The sequence below is a fragment of the Tamandua tetradactyla genome, chromosome X (genome assembly GCF_023851605.1).
Source record: "Tamandua tetradactyla isolate mTamTet1 chromosome X, mTamTet1.pri, whole genome shotgun sequence".
NCBI lineage: Eukaryota > Metazoa > Chordata > Mammalia > Pilosa > Myrmecophagidae > Tamandua > Tamandua tetradactyla.
Genome location: NC_135353.1, coordinates 169,889,960 through 169,905,296, shown reverse-complemented (window position 1 = coordinate 169,905,296; position 15,337 = coordinate 169,889,960). Strand labels below are relative to the sequence as shown.

Sequence of the window (15,337 nt, the reverse complement as noted above, 5' to 3'; positions counted from 1 at the left end):
AACAGATGGACTGCCCTGTGAGAGAGAGGGTGTTTTGTGTGTAACTGAAGGGCCTTTCCTATCATCTTAGTCTCAGGTAAAGTTCCAAGATGGAAAACAACAGGTTCTAAGTAAGAACTTAACTTAGCAGAAAAATATCGCTAGAATGCCAGGCAATCTTCTAATGTCAATTATACCTCTTAACTAATTATCTCCTAATCTTGACTTTGTGAGTTAGTCAGGATCTTTATCCTAATTTTACACCACCACCACCAAAGCATGAAGAAAAGGGAAAAATAATATATTTAGAGGTACCTGGAGATTGACATGTCTTGAATCACAGAGCTGGAAGTAGCCAAGCTGGGACTTACTCCAAATGAGTGTGGCTGCACAAACTCTGCTCCTCTCCAAAGATGCCTCCAAATAGCAGCTTGATGGCCACCTGTTGAGCATCCTCGTATCTAAATTGGGGGTTCTTGGTCTCAACAATACAGACATTTTGGGTGAGATGATGCTTTGTTGTGGGCAGATGTCCTGTGCATTCAAGGATATTTAGCCAAATCCCTTTTACCCATGACATACCAGTAGCATCCCTCACCCGAGTTATGACAATCAAAAATGTCTCTAGACATTGCCAAGTGTTCTCTTGGGAGTAGAATCACCCATGTTGGAGAACCACGGATCTAAAGCTTAAGGCTAGTCCACCACTGTAGGACCAGCTAAGAGAATCTGCAGCTGGCTCTGCAGCCACAGCTCATGAGCCTTAAACCAGCTTTGTCAGATGCAGCAAAGAATGCATTGGAGATTGATGAGGTAGGGAGTTCCTGGAGTGGAATGGGGGGCCTGTTGGCTGCGATGGTGACAGAATCATCTGTACTTACTCTGGTCATCTAAAAAAGGGACCTGCATAAGAAAACCACCTATGGAGACCAGGTGAGCCCAAAGGCTTATAGATGGAGGTGAAGCCATCCATAGACAGGGGAACCCAGCTAGAAGAGACTTCACCCAAGTCAGATAAACTGCCACTGTTGATACCCAAAATGGGACTTTAGAAATCAGAAATGCCTCAGAATGTGAATCAGCTACCGCTACTCACTCCTTCCAGGAGGTGGTGACATTGGATTTTACTCTATTTGCCATGCAAGAGGTTGCCCTTTTCCCCTTCTTTTCCTTCTCCTCTGGAGGAGGAAAGGAGCCAACCTCACATTCCTTTCTCATGCAGATGTTTTTACAGCCTGTGAGAGAGTGAAAAAACTTTACCCTGGATGAGTGATTGCTTTACTAAATAGCTAAGATGCTTGAGTGTGAAAAAGTGTTATGCTAGGCTCCCAGAACTTTAGCCAGAGGTGAAGACGAGTAAAGAAACAGTGTGCACTGAAATGTAAGCCATGGAAAAAATAAATGTGCTTCTATTTATGCTGTGTTAAAACTAGAATGTCTACTTTACTGGACTTTTCATGAGTAGATGGCATGTGAATAATTTCTCAGTTTGCCAAAGCTGCTATGACAAATAAAACACAATGCATTTGTCTAAATGAAAAGAACATTTTGGCTCAAAGTTTTGGAGTCTAGAAGTCCCAAATCAAGGTGGTGGTATGGGTACATTATATCCTGGAATTTACAGCATTCTGACTTGCTGCAGTCCTTGGGACTCCTTGAGTTGCATTGCTGCTTCTGTCACATAGCAGTGCCCTTGGGATCCTCCTGTAGCTTTCCCTGACTTCTGATTTCTCGATATAAGGCCTCCAGTCATCCTGATTGTGCTGGTTTGAAATTGTTATATATCCCAGAAAATCCGTGCTCTTCCAATCCAATTCTGTGGGTGCAGACCCACTATGGGTGGGACATTTCGATTAGGTTGTTTCCATGGAGATGTGACCATGCCCATTCAAGGTGGGTCTTGATTAACTTACTGCAGTCCTTTAAAGAGCTGACAGAGAGAGAGAGCTCAGAGCTGATACAGAGAGCAGAGAGAGGAAACCATGTGACAGACACGTGGAGATGCTTGGAGACAGAGGACCAGGGAGGAGGCTGCTGGACTCAGGAATGAAAAGCAACAGAACCCAGGAGCAAAGGGCCAGCCGATGTGTCACCATGTGCCTTCCCATGTGACAGAGAAAGACCAGACATGATTAGCCTTTCTAGAGTGAAGGTATTCCTTTGTTGAGCCTTAATTTGGACATTTTTGTGGCCTTAGGGCTGTAAATTTATAACCTAATAAATTCCCCTTTAACATCCAATCCATTTCTGGTATATTGCATTCCAGCAGCATTAGCAAACCAAAACACTGATTAAGACTCAGCCTGATTCAGTTTGGCCATACTTAAGTGGATCTTAGAAAAGCCTATTCACAAATGAGTTCACACCTTAAATGATAATACATATTCAAAGAGTCCTACTTACAAATGGACTCAAACCTACACAAGCATAGATTAAGATTAAGAACGTGTCTTTTGTGGGGGTGCTTATTTCAATCTACCACAGATAACCATGGAACTACCCAATGGGATATTTTATACCAGATATTTATACAACACTGGACTTGGGAATAAGAGGACCTATGCTGCCCCTTTCATCTCTTATTCTTTTTTTTTTTAAAGACTGTGTTTTCAAAATAATGTTGGTAAAGGGGATATATTCCTTGATCAAAAAATGAAATGGTGAACTCTCAGATGTCATTCTGCCTTCTGCCCAGAGAACATCACAAGCAGGGCTAGCATAGGCCCTGAGGGGATGAGCTCAGCTTGGACTTCCTTTCCTAGCCCTGTAGGATTCAACAGCTGCAGGACAGACAGACGATTATACCCTGTGTGCAGCATAATGATGATGCAGAGAAATCTGCTACAATCACATGGCAAAGGAACAATGCCTTCCCAGCATATGGGTGTGCCTTGTAGGTTAAACACAATAACCTGAATTGATTTCCTTAATATAGACCCTGTGTTTGAAGATTTATTTATCACTTATAAATAGTTAAATCAATCAATAATGTCTAAAAATATACTTTCTTGTAGTTCTGCTTTGCCCACTACTTTTAATATGACTCTTTCTACACATCTGGTCACTGCTTCTCCAATGAACTTTCAATCATCCATCTCAATCTCAGTCTAGCCATGGTTTTGTAAGACTTGCTCCACCCTCATGTGATTGACTGAAACAAATGCATTGGTTAAGTTAGTGAATCTGAGTAACAGAAAATAACTTCCCGTGAGGGTACTTCCCGCTTCTTCCATTCGGAGCACTTGTCATTGCTTCTGCATGAGGAAGGCTGTTCCATTCTATGAAAATCAATTATAAGGGGCGTGCATGGGTGGTTCAGTGGTGGGAGACCCAGGTTCGATTTCCGGACCATGTACCCCCCCAAAAAACCAAATAAAACAAAAATCAATTATCTCGTGGAGAAAGTGAAAGCAGCAACACATGAGGCAGGATGACATCCAGGAGGAGAAGGGGTTGGTGTCCAAACTTACCAAGAGCTGGACTCAGAGCATGCTTGTTATTTATGACCTTACGATGAACTAAGAAACGAAAGCCTGCTATAAAGCAAAACTGGAATTGTCACAAGAGGGTCAGCGCTTTGGGCAAACAGGAAACTTTTGCCCAACTGAAGCCAAGTCAGACCTAGGCAGAGTTTTGGAACTGAGAGGAAACAGGCTGCACCCAATGATTAGATTCAGGCTAGGCAACTGCTGGTAAATACACTGATGCTAAGGCCAAGAAAAAGGACAGAGATTTTAGTGGCCATGATGGTAGACTGCTAAGGATTCGAGGTGGGTAAAAGGCCAAATATTCTGAACTCCAACAAAGTCATGTTTGAAGAACCACCAAGGAAGTCTAACATTCACACCCTGGCTCAAGAATCAGGAATGTGCAAGAACAAACATGTAGAAGGACATATTTGTCTTAATGAGCAAGAGACCCCCTGACACATCAGCTGATGTCCACCTTCACTCTGTCTTGTCCTAGACCTCAGCGTATCTATCAAGAGGAGTTCAATGAGCACCTACTGCATACACATCTGCATACCCAGGCAACATCTGTGAGTGCACAATTTAGAGCCCCCCAATCTTTGTACAAGCCCAGAATGCATCTTTCTTCATAACATACCACGTGAACAGGTACCTAAAGGTATTATGGCAAAAGTGAAAACAGTTTTACCTTAGACATGATGTCAGAAAGGAAAGCTCTGATGGCCAGACCCTGAAAGATGTGACTTAATGCCTCAATTGCTCCTTCACAACGTAAAAGGATGCTCAAAATGCAAAATACGACCAACCCAGCTTAAAGGGCCTCCAGCCTGCGCCGAGCATGTTCCTTCCCTGCACTCTGAGCCTCTCTTTCATCCTTGCCTCCAGGGCATTCTTCTTTGCTGCCAAGATTTGAGCTCAGGCGTTTTGCTCCCCAATTTTTCGTTCATCAGTCACTTTGGTATTGGAGGATAATGGAGGCCCCTGGGTGTCCTTTAAGTGGACAGCGCTATGGAAGGTGATGTGGCAGTAAAGGAACAACCACTGTCCCAAACTGAGGACGGAGGTCTGTAGCCTTGATTCTTGAAGATGAATGAAGAACTATAGCACCCTTATGGGATGACCATGTGATTTTAAAAACCTTGTGACTGACACTCTCTTTATACAATGTATGGGTAGTTGAGCAAGACAATCAAGACATAAATAAATAAACAATGAGGGGGTGGTATGGGATGTTTTGCATGCTCTTTTTCATTTTTATTCTTATTTTTATTCTGGGGGGAGTTGTGAAAATGTTCAGAAATCGATTGTGATGACAAATGCTCAACTCTATGATGATATTGTGAACCACTCACTGTACACTTCGGGTGATTATATGCTATGTGACTATAGGATCTATCTCAATGAAACTGCATGTAGAAAAATGTATTCCCCAGGGCATGGAAAGTCAAGAAAAGACTCTGAGCGGGGAAGCAGGCCTGTATTTACAGTCAACGTGTTCTCCTAGCGAGCGGCCAAGGAATGGGCAAGAGAGGGCTGCACTGGGAGTTAGGATGACGCCGCCTTGGAAGCAGTGTGAAAGATGGAGATAGGAACTGAGGTGGGGAGAAACTCCTAGAAGCCAAGATATGGACTTTGGGGTTCTCTCCAAAAAGGAGCACATGGGGTTACAAAAAAGTTTATTGCATTTTTCAAATTATAGGGAGTCTGTGAAAAGGATAAAAGCGCAGTCTTTAACCTCATAGTTTAGTCTTTTTTATACATATAAATAGGTATGTGCATGCATATCTGTGTGCATGTGTGTGTATATATGTATGACTGATTTCTATGAAATTCAGACCAAATAATATACACTGCATATTTTCTTTTTCTTTTTTTTACAAAGTTGTAGCACATTTTGAATATTTTCTATTGTTTCTACATCTCCAAAGTCTTCGCTCAACCATAGATCCTCTACTGTTTCTAATGGGAAGATATAAATTACCCACACCGATCCAACACCAAGGAGAGAAAGTAGAAAATGTGAATAGAACAATAACTTTAAAGGGAGGGACTTTTAAACATCATTAAAGAACTAGACAGAAAAGGGGCTTTTAAGTCTACCCCAGTTTTGGCTTCTTTCACAGTACAGGACAAGGGACAGGTTCATGCTGTGTCGACTGTTTCAGAGCATTGCAAGGGACGCTTCTACCACTACGGATTCCAATTCCATTTCGCGACTCCTAACCAGGAACGCAACATTGGGAAACTTTCATAAACGCTTCACACCCTGGCTGATCATCTCTAAAATGAGGATGAATGCTAACAGCTGTCAACAATTTACAAGTGCAGGCATCCACACGGGCACGTTCTGCTAAGTAAATAATTTGATCTTCAGAGCGCTTGGAGATTCTCTGAGGCAAAGTGTGAGGCACAGAGAAGTTAAGTCAACAGCTCAAAGTCACAGAAGCTGTAACAAAACAGCAGCATCCCCATTGGTAGAAGCATCAAGGGGGTGACATGCATTCTTAATGAGTTATTATAACTTTGGCTTTGTGCTACACCTTTAATTTTCTCGGATATTTTACCAAACACTCTCTCTTACAGAGGAAACTGTTTCAATTGATGACACTTGAATACACATCTTGATATCATGTCCCCTACAGAAGTTCCTTTCAAAAACAGTTTTACTTCAGACACAGATTGTTCGCACTAATATCAAGTGTTAGTGAACAGTTGGCTGACACCATAGTAAGATATGAAAATGATTTTATAGCATGTTAAATATATGTTAAAATGTTGGGAAAACATGGTGAGGAATTATTCCCAGAAGTTCTGGTAATTCAGGTACACAATCAAAGCACAATGGATTTCTTTTTCCAACAGCTAAAGTGGCACAGATTTATGCCAGTTGGATTTTTAAAAAAAAAGGTAATTGTCCTGGTCTATTTGCTTTGAAAATATGGGATTCTTGATAAATGAATGAGTGAGCAAATGAATGGATGGCAGGCAGGGGGATGGAGGGAGAGAGAGAAAGAGTAAGGGGAAGAGAGGAATGAGAGAGAAAGAGAGAGATAAAGGGCAGAAGGCAGTCAGATAAGCAGATACTACAGCAGGCAGATGATATGGAGCACAATATTTTCAAAATTTTCACCAAAAAATATTTCTTTTAAAATTTACCTTGCATCAAACTTTCACTTTAAACTATCATCATTCCACTTTAACAAAAGGCAAATACATGCATCTGTGTTGAATATTCTATCGAAAATCTACTCAATTTTCCCTGTAACCTGCCATAATAAGTATTGCATTTCTCTGCCTTATTTTCATAAACACTCTTCTTCTGCCTGATGCTTGGGGTAAATGATACCTTGGCAACCTTTTTGAGCACTGAGCTAGACAAATCCAAACAGGGACCAAGAGGAGACTGAGTCTGCCATGAGTTGTCCCACAGCCCTTTCTTGGCTAATCGGAGGCAGCTGGTTCTGAAACAGGAATGATATTTGTTTCTCGGTCCATCGTTGGTCCAGTCTGTCTACAGTTTGAAGTCTCCTGTGGAAGCACATGGTATCCCATATGTGGCTTAAGTGTCATGGAATTATCAACTTGAAGAAACCTAAGCACACAGCTCTGTATCTGACATCCAGAAGGCTGCCAAACAGCTTCTTTTATAGCCTATTTCTCTTGCAATCTTTAATATTGTTTGAATATCTAAGCCACACTGCTGTTTTTAAAATAATTTTAACAGCATTACCTTTCTTGCAACCTTATCTAAAACGAGCTGTTTCACTCATCAGACCAAGAAGACACGGGATCAATCTGTTAGGTAAATGTAAGTCTATTTATATGCTCCTGGCTCTCAAAAGCTAAACACACACATTAGAAGAAAAAAAAAAAAAAACTGGAATCAATGAGAAGCAGGCTTCATAAATGAAAGGCAACTACAAGATGTCTTTTGTTGATTTTTCTCTTGAGTCTTATCATGCTCTTTAAACCCAACAGGAAGGGACACATGAGGATTGATCTCTTGCCTTTTCAAGAGCATGTAATAGCTTTCCATGTTTCACTAGTCTTACCAACTCATGGTGAATTTCACCCCCATCTCCTGAATGTTGCTTGCAATTTTAATTGCTACTGGAACAAGGCAACATGTGAGAGCAATCAGCTGCCCTTTGGAATTGAAATTTACTGGATGTCAGTGCTCTGCAAATATAATGTAGCACCTTCTTCCTGGAAGGACTTAGCTGCCATGATCAGAATCAGAGAACAAGCCAAACAACCCAAGGACAAAATGAGAGAAAAGTCAGTAAGAACAGGTCTTCACCAGCCACAGGAAAATATCCTAAGTCTAGGCCTTGGCTTTGGCCATCACCATCCAAGCACATCAACAGAAGAGGCTGTCCTGGGTATCAATGAAAGACTCCAATCCCTGAGGCACCCCTGCCCCTAGAATGGGGTGGTACCCCCAAGCAGTTCAGCCAGGTGTCTTTTGAAACTTGCCTTACATGACTATTTTCTTTCTTTCTTTCTGATTCCTTAAAATCTAAAACTTTCACCATAGAAGGTGCTGACTCTAAATGATGCCTCATTCCTCCAAGAAATAAAACCATAGCATTCAGTCTCTTAGACTCCATTGCACAGTCTTTATTGAGCAGCACAAAAAAGCACCACAGCAGCTGACTGTGGGATTAGGGCACATTATCTGGTCCAGCTGAGTCTCAATTGAGAAAGAAAAGCAGAGCCAGTAAGGGACAGCCAGCCGAGTACTGTCCCCAAGACTTGGGTGCTGGCATGGCCCCTACTGCTCGACGGTGGTGCTCTGTGGTCGCACATAAAACAATTTCAAGGTTCAGAAACAACAGAGAAGTCTACTCTGGGACTATGGTGGACAAAAGTGAAATCTGCTCATGGTGATGTCCCAACACAAACACAACGAAATCAAAAAGGTTCTATAAGCTATCCCCCAATGATCAAACATTGCTTATCCTGGCTCTAATTAACAACTGCTGCTATTTTACCAATTATAGCTTTGGCCTTCCCCTAAGTTTGGTTCCTTTGAGGTAAGGCTCACTAAGACGACCAAGCAAAGACTGACCCACTGGTTCTGAAAGTATCCAACCCAAAGCCAAATCTGCCTCCTGCAACCCTCCTCCTCATCGCCTAACACAAGCCAAATCTCACCAGGCATTCTTTTCTTTCTATTCACCTCTAACTGAACACTCCCCATGGTGCAGATTCTTCCTTGTTGCAGTGAGTCAATAAACCCAATTTAATTTGAGGGGGGAAGGGGTGTCAACCACCTGTGAAAATAAACAGAATAACCACCTTAGTCGGTTTTTGTTAGTAATGCATTTGACATGTATTACAATTAACCCATGCCAATGCTAATTTAAATGCTTGGGGGTTAAAACGTCACCATTATGAAATTATTATTATTATTTTGATATCTGGAGAAATGCAAGAGACAGAATTGGCATCCCTAGTAGTCAAACCAACTGTGTGCTGGGGACAAGAAGATACTTTTGAGTCTGCAGAGTCAAGGCGTTTCTAGGGACTGTTGCAAACTTACAAAAATTATACAAATTCATGAGGCATCTCTGTTTTCTCTGATTATCAAACTTACTCTCAAATTATGAGACTTAATTTAATGAGAACATGTGACATGCAGACTGCAAAGCACAAATGTCAACATTCTAGATGATACCATTTTATTCCGAGAGAACTCACATCACCCGGGAACCTCTGAGGTACAAAGGCTGATGAAAACCCTGAGCTTCTATCTATTTTTTTCTTAAAAGAAAATTCAGACTGATATCCTTATTCCACATGTTGCCTAGTTAGAATGTATTTAACCTCTTTGATCCTTAGTTTCTTGTTGTATAAAAGAAAGAAAACAGCATTTTCCATTTACATCTGTTTTGTGGGGTGAATGGGACATTATTTGTAAAGAACTTACAATACAACAACGTGACATGGAGGTAGTAGTTGTAGTAATTATCACCCTTAGCATGGCATAATTATAAAATATTAGAAGTAGATTTCCTGTTTGGTTTTACCTGTTTCGTAGTCTACACAAGGCAGACAAATTAGAAGTAAAAAAGAAAACATTTTTCCCCCCTAAAAACCTAATTTCACCACATAAAAAGCAAGCAAGATTCATCTTAAAGGGGCTGGTGAAATGGTCTCACAAGTACACAATATAGATTTTAACAGTCCAGAGTATTCATTTGGAATGCAATTAAAATATTTAAACTTTAAAAAATCCTAATCGGTATCTGAAAGTGGAGGTTTTCTGCCTTTTTTTGTTGTTACAGGAGTTGTCTCAACCTTCTGCAAATCGTTATCTCGGAAATTCTGTTGGTTTTTTATGCTGTCAGTAACTGTTTTTCAGTAAATCATATTAATAGGAGCACAGTTTTCTCTTCTTTTATATAATCAAATATCCTTGCATCATTTGTTTACCATTGGCCGACAAAAGAATTGAAGCAGTGCAATTTTTTATCTTTTTTTTTTCTCCTTTAGATCAGATAATCATATGAACTCTAAGACCAGAGCTCAATTCCACTTGGGGAACTTTGGTTTGGTAAGTACAAGTATGAGCTACTCAGTCCCCTTCACACACGTTCTGTAAGTTTATATGACAAGAACTTGGGTGCACAGCTTGCATGCAACTTTTCAGCCGAAGCTAGGAATTTATCACATACTGACTGCTGACTCAGAATATATTTAAGTACACTTAGGACAGGGTTTGGTACAGGGAAATCTGCCCAACGATGCCATTGTTTCATCTCTGAAAGGACTTCCCATTGAATCTTTTAAAAATCGCTCTTTTAGCCCCAGAAATATTTACGTGGGCAATGATATTGGTGAAATCAACAAGGAGCATTTAGCCATGAGGAAGATACTATGTGAACTTTTTAAACCAAATCAAATATGGTGAAAAAAAATGGAACTTCTGGTTAGTATGGAACAGGTGATACATTTGCACATGGTGGAAATGTGTGTGCTTCAGTGAACCTGGTTGCCGAGAGATGGCATAATTTAAAATTAATTTTCCTTATGCTTAGAGACAGGTTCTACCAGAGAGAAGAGAGTCCTAATTTCTTACAGTAAATTGTAAGAGACTGTCATCGATGATTAGGAAGACAAAGATTTTCACTGCTGAGTGAGTGCTCTGTTGAAACCAACATTTGTTGGTTTTAGATCCGAGAATTTTGAAGTAGAAAGCATTTCATGTATGAATAAAAAGCATTTCTGTTGTGACCCATTTCAGAAGCAACTAGAAGAATGACCTGAGTCTGTGGAATTTTTTTGAGAATGTGGTTTTTGAACATGGAACTCACTAAACATAAACAGCTCAATGTCAAGAACCTACCAGGGTCCTTGAGAAAATAAAGCAGTTACTAATTAAGGTCCATGCAACTAAAATGAAGATAGAATATTTTAGATTCCATTTTATTATCATGGAAGCTGTTAGATTTCATTTTTCTAATTTTATCTTAAATGAAGGCAAATTTTGCAATAAAGCCACTCCCTTCAAACGGAGGTGGGATAAGTATAATTGAATGGTTAGGGAGCTTGAAATTAAGGTACTGGATCTATGACTTCTTTTCCACAAAATCAGGGATCACATGCCATTAGTTTTATCTTACTTCCCAATCCGTTATATATTTCAAGACTAACAGAAATTACTTAAATGAATGAAAGGAGTCAAGATAATTAAACATTTTTTTGGCTAAACTTCACACATTTGTCTTGCATACAAAATACAAATATAAAGCCATATTTACTGATAATGAATGATATCTTCCTTTGAGTACACATGTTCTCTCATGATACAACTAAATTTAAACTATAAAAACAAATGGAACGGAATACTGAAGTCTGAAATTTCTACCTATTGACGGATATATCTCAAAATAGATGGTGTCCATTTAAATGATTATGAAAGTATCTTTATCCAAAGAGCTGGCAGCATTTTAAGCACATCTTCCATAGAAATAATACAAGTTAACTGAGGACATGGAAAAAAATTTCATTTCATATGAATGGTTGACAGGAAACAAGAAGAGGTTGGTGAGTGGGAAAAAGGCAGGCTTTTCTTTTTCTAGCCCATGACATTAAATGATGCCAGTTTGCTCTTTTCTGCCTGGCTCAGCAGGGGTTGGGTTTTAGAAACATAAAACTCTGGGGTTAAATGGGGTTCTTGGCATATTGACTCAAATCATGTTTCTGTCATCTTCTCAGCCTCCACCATCATTCACATGAAAATGCATGCTTTTTGAATATTTGGTCAAGCTGCTCCAGTGTTTTTTCTCCAAAGATTTTAATGGTTCACATTTCTGACGCTTACAGAATTTAGCCATCTAAGGGTAAATGCATCCCAGAAGAGAAAGGAGAACACATTTAACCAGACATATAAAGATCCAAATGAAATACTTTCATAAGTGACCACTTTTGGCTCATATTGCAATTGGGGAAAGAACGGTACTTTGATCAAGGAACAGACATTTCCAGAACCACTCAAGTTTACATAAACCAATATTGTCATATAACTGCCTTTGCAAATTAAATTTTAACTTCAGGAAATTTGGAAAACTTTAAAAAGAAAACAAGAAAATAAATTTTCCTTAAAAAGCAAATACTTCACAAGTTGTCCAGAGAACTCCAAGGCAATGCTTGTGAGGCAGATACTGTCATGACACTGATACCCTGAGTTTTCTTACTAGTTCATGTACTGATGGGCAGTACCTGCAACGAACATGGGTTCCTCAAAATAAAATAAAATAAAATAAATACCATCAGTGAGTCTCATTTCACCAAACCACTAAAACTATAGCTGACAAGTGTTGTGTGAATGCCAAGTCTCCTTGGCACCACAAATGCATGTGCAATGTGGCACTTTCTGGAACTGCCTCTGAACTCTTCCCTGAACAAGTGAGTCTTTACATTTTGAGTGGGGCCCTCTGTATGCAGTTCCTGGGGTCACTGGGACCCAGCAATGGGTCCTGTGAGAGCCGGTTAGGATTGAATCACGTCCTTACCAGAGTCATGTTCAAATCATCACCCCCAATCCTGTGAATCTGAATTCACTTGTACACAGGACCTTCCAGGGAACATTCCTACTTAGCTGTGGCCAAGATGAATCAAACTGTATCAATCCAACACAGCAGAGGTCCTTATAACCAGAGAAAACTCACACACAATCAGTTAGCTAGAGATGGAGAAAAAGCTCTTGGTGAGATTGTGGTACAGATGCATGAAGAAACCAAGAAATACTAAGGGTTGGTAGCAAGGCATCCCCAGTATGCCACACAGTCTGGGAGAAAGTACATCCTGGCAATGACGCTTGCAGCGTCCAGAACAGAGACACCCATTCCTGTCATTTCAGCCTAATTGGTGTGGTATTTGTCTTAGCAGCCATGGCAAAGCAAAGCAAGGTTCTTGCACCATTTCTGAACCAGAACCAGGAACAGCAGCATAACTTCTGTGGGTTAATAATGATGAGGGATCTATGGGATGGAAATAATTCAATTCCTTTTGATCACTCTGGAGCATATTTTACCCAGAGGAGAAAGAAAAGGTGAAGACAGATTTCTAATAGTTGGAGAGCCAAATGAAAATATAAAAGGTGCTAAACATTAAACATAAATGCCCAAAAGCAATTCATCCAGTGAAAGTCATCTATTTACTGGTAGTTCCAAATTTTATTATACTTCAAATAAAAATAAGTAATAGTTTGCTATTTGGCTCAAAGATTAAATAATTAGGGGAGTACAAAGAAACAGTAGGAAAATTAGACTAAAATTAGACTTCAAATGCCTTTATCATTCTGGAAAACAATTTAACCTCCAAAATTTATTTTATTTGATCCATGAGCTATTTTACAAGCTTCTTTTCAGCATGGGCTTTAACTGTGGCTTCATAACTAGAAATCATGGCTTTAATAAATGCCTACCTAATTTATCTTTCCCCTTCTTTTTTTAAAAGTAATCATCTAACCTAATTATATAAAATGGCAATGAATACTGAACAATGAACTTTAATATTGAAAACTGACTGGAAAATTTTCCCTTAATGAGTAATCTCAATTTTTAAATGATTGCTTAAGTTACCACTGCTATTTTTCAGAAAGAACAATTATTCAATTGGTAAACCTGAGTAAATATTTAAAATGACGTGTTCTGCAAATTCAAGAGGTCACATATAAATTTGTCTATGAGTTTCTTTCATTAGTTCTCAAGAGTGGGGATGGACAAAACTATTTTAAATAATAATTGGTTCAATTCATTAAATCTCAAGAATGGTATATATTTATGTGGAAGTCTAATAACCACATACATTACAACAGTATTTGCTAGCAAAGCAAAGGGTGCCAGTATATGGAAGTGAAATCATCCAATTTTGAACCCAGAGCATAGTAAATGTATATGTTACAAATAATCACTGGGTGAAAGAATGCCTGATGAACGGAGAGAATTGTCAACTGGAAACATACAAAATTCTCTTTTTTCTACACTTTCATGGTGTATAAAGACATTTTTGAAACTAGGTCTTCACTTATCCAACACAAGGAAATTCCAGTAGCAGCTCAATTTGTTTTGAAACCGAATTGCAATATCGGGACTCTGAATGAGGAAGCTGAACCATATGACAAAATGTTTCTGAAAGTAGTAAAAAGGAAAGGAAAGATCCTTGGGGCCTGTTTTTTGTTTTTCATTTTAGGGTTTTGTGGTTTGTGTTGGCATGTTTTGCTTCGTTGGTTGGTTTATTCAATCCTTTCAAGAACTGATTCTACATTGGGCTGATGTTATACAATTTTAAAGAGAGGAGTCCAGTATGACACAGGCCATCTTCAGATTATTTTTTTTTTAATGGGAGAAAATTCATGCCACATCATTTTAAAAGGCACAATTCCATTATTTGGCCTTTGGCACATTCACAATGTTGAGTAATGAGAATCTCTATCTAGTTCCAGAATAGAGATTCTTAACTCCCCCAAAGGAAACCTGTACCCATTAGGCAGCCACTCTCTACTCCCTACACCAACCCTTATTCCAGAACCAGTATTTTCCCATCCTGGGGTGCAAGGGAATAGAAGACTGACCTGGAGAATGCAAGTTCCATTTCCATTCCAAGGAACCCTACCAACATCATCCAAACTCTGGAATATAGAACTCTGCTCCTAAAGTAGAATTCTCTGGAAATATTCTAAGAAATGCTTTCAACTGAAAGCTTAAATTATTTTCCTATAATGGACTTCCTTATTTGCACCATTCTGCAGGTGTAGCAACAAGAAGACATCATCTGAAAATAAAGATAACACCTGAAAGAAAGCGACACCCCTGTGTGAGAGATGGACTAAGAGTTCAAGAGAGTTTTCAGTTTCCTGGTTCTTCATCAAGGACCTGGGACCTTGACACGGTCTCAAGCAGGGTCTCACAAAAAAATGCCTTCTGCCACCAGAGGGGCCATAGCAGATTCCATAAGTGTGGCACTCTCAACGCCATCTTCCTCAGCAACGCCTAGCCTGCGCATAAGTTACGCTCTCATTTCCAGTCTGTTTTTAAAACCAGAAACAAGTATAAGATGCTCTCATCACGATGACGTGTGCCAAGAATGGAGATCTAATGTCACCTAAGACATCCTGAAACTGGACAAAACAACTGCACAGAAGATTGGTGTCTGAAAAAAATGAGTCTGCAAAGAAATGATCAGGTAGTATAGTAGCACATGAAGGCTATTCATTTTATTAAAAGCCAGTGAGTTGGTTACTTTAAAACATGAGATATATCTGAATAAGGCATCTTTTAAAAGCCTGCATTCATCTTTCTTGTTAATGTTTGGGAGCCTCCATTTTGAAATGGCGCGCGTCCAACTTGTAATTCCGAGAGAGAAAAATAGTGAGCATT

At 39.5% G+C, this 15,337-nt stretch overlaps 1 protein-coding gene across 11 annotated transcripts in view; it reads right to left on the bottom strand.

Moving 5' to 3' along the window:
- Positions 1-15,337, bottom strand: part of NLGN4X (neuroligin 4 X-linked) — a 327,716-nt gene that overhangs the window by 89,775 nt on the left and 222,604 nt on the right. The gene's annotated exons all lie outside the window — the stretch shown is intronic.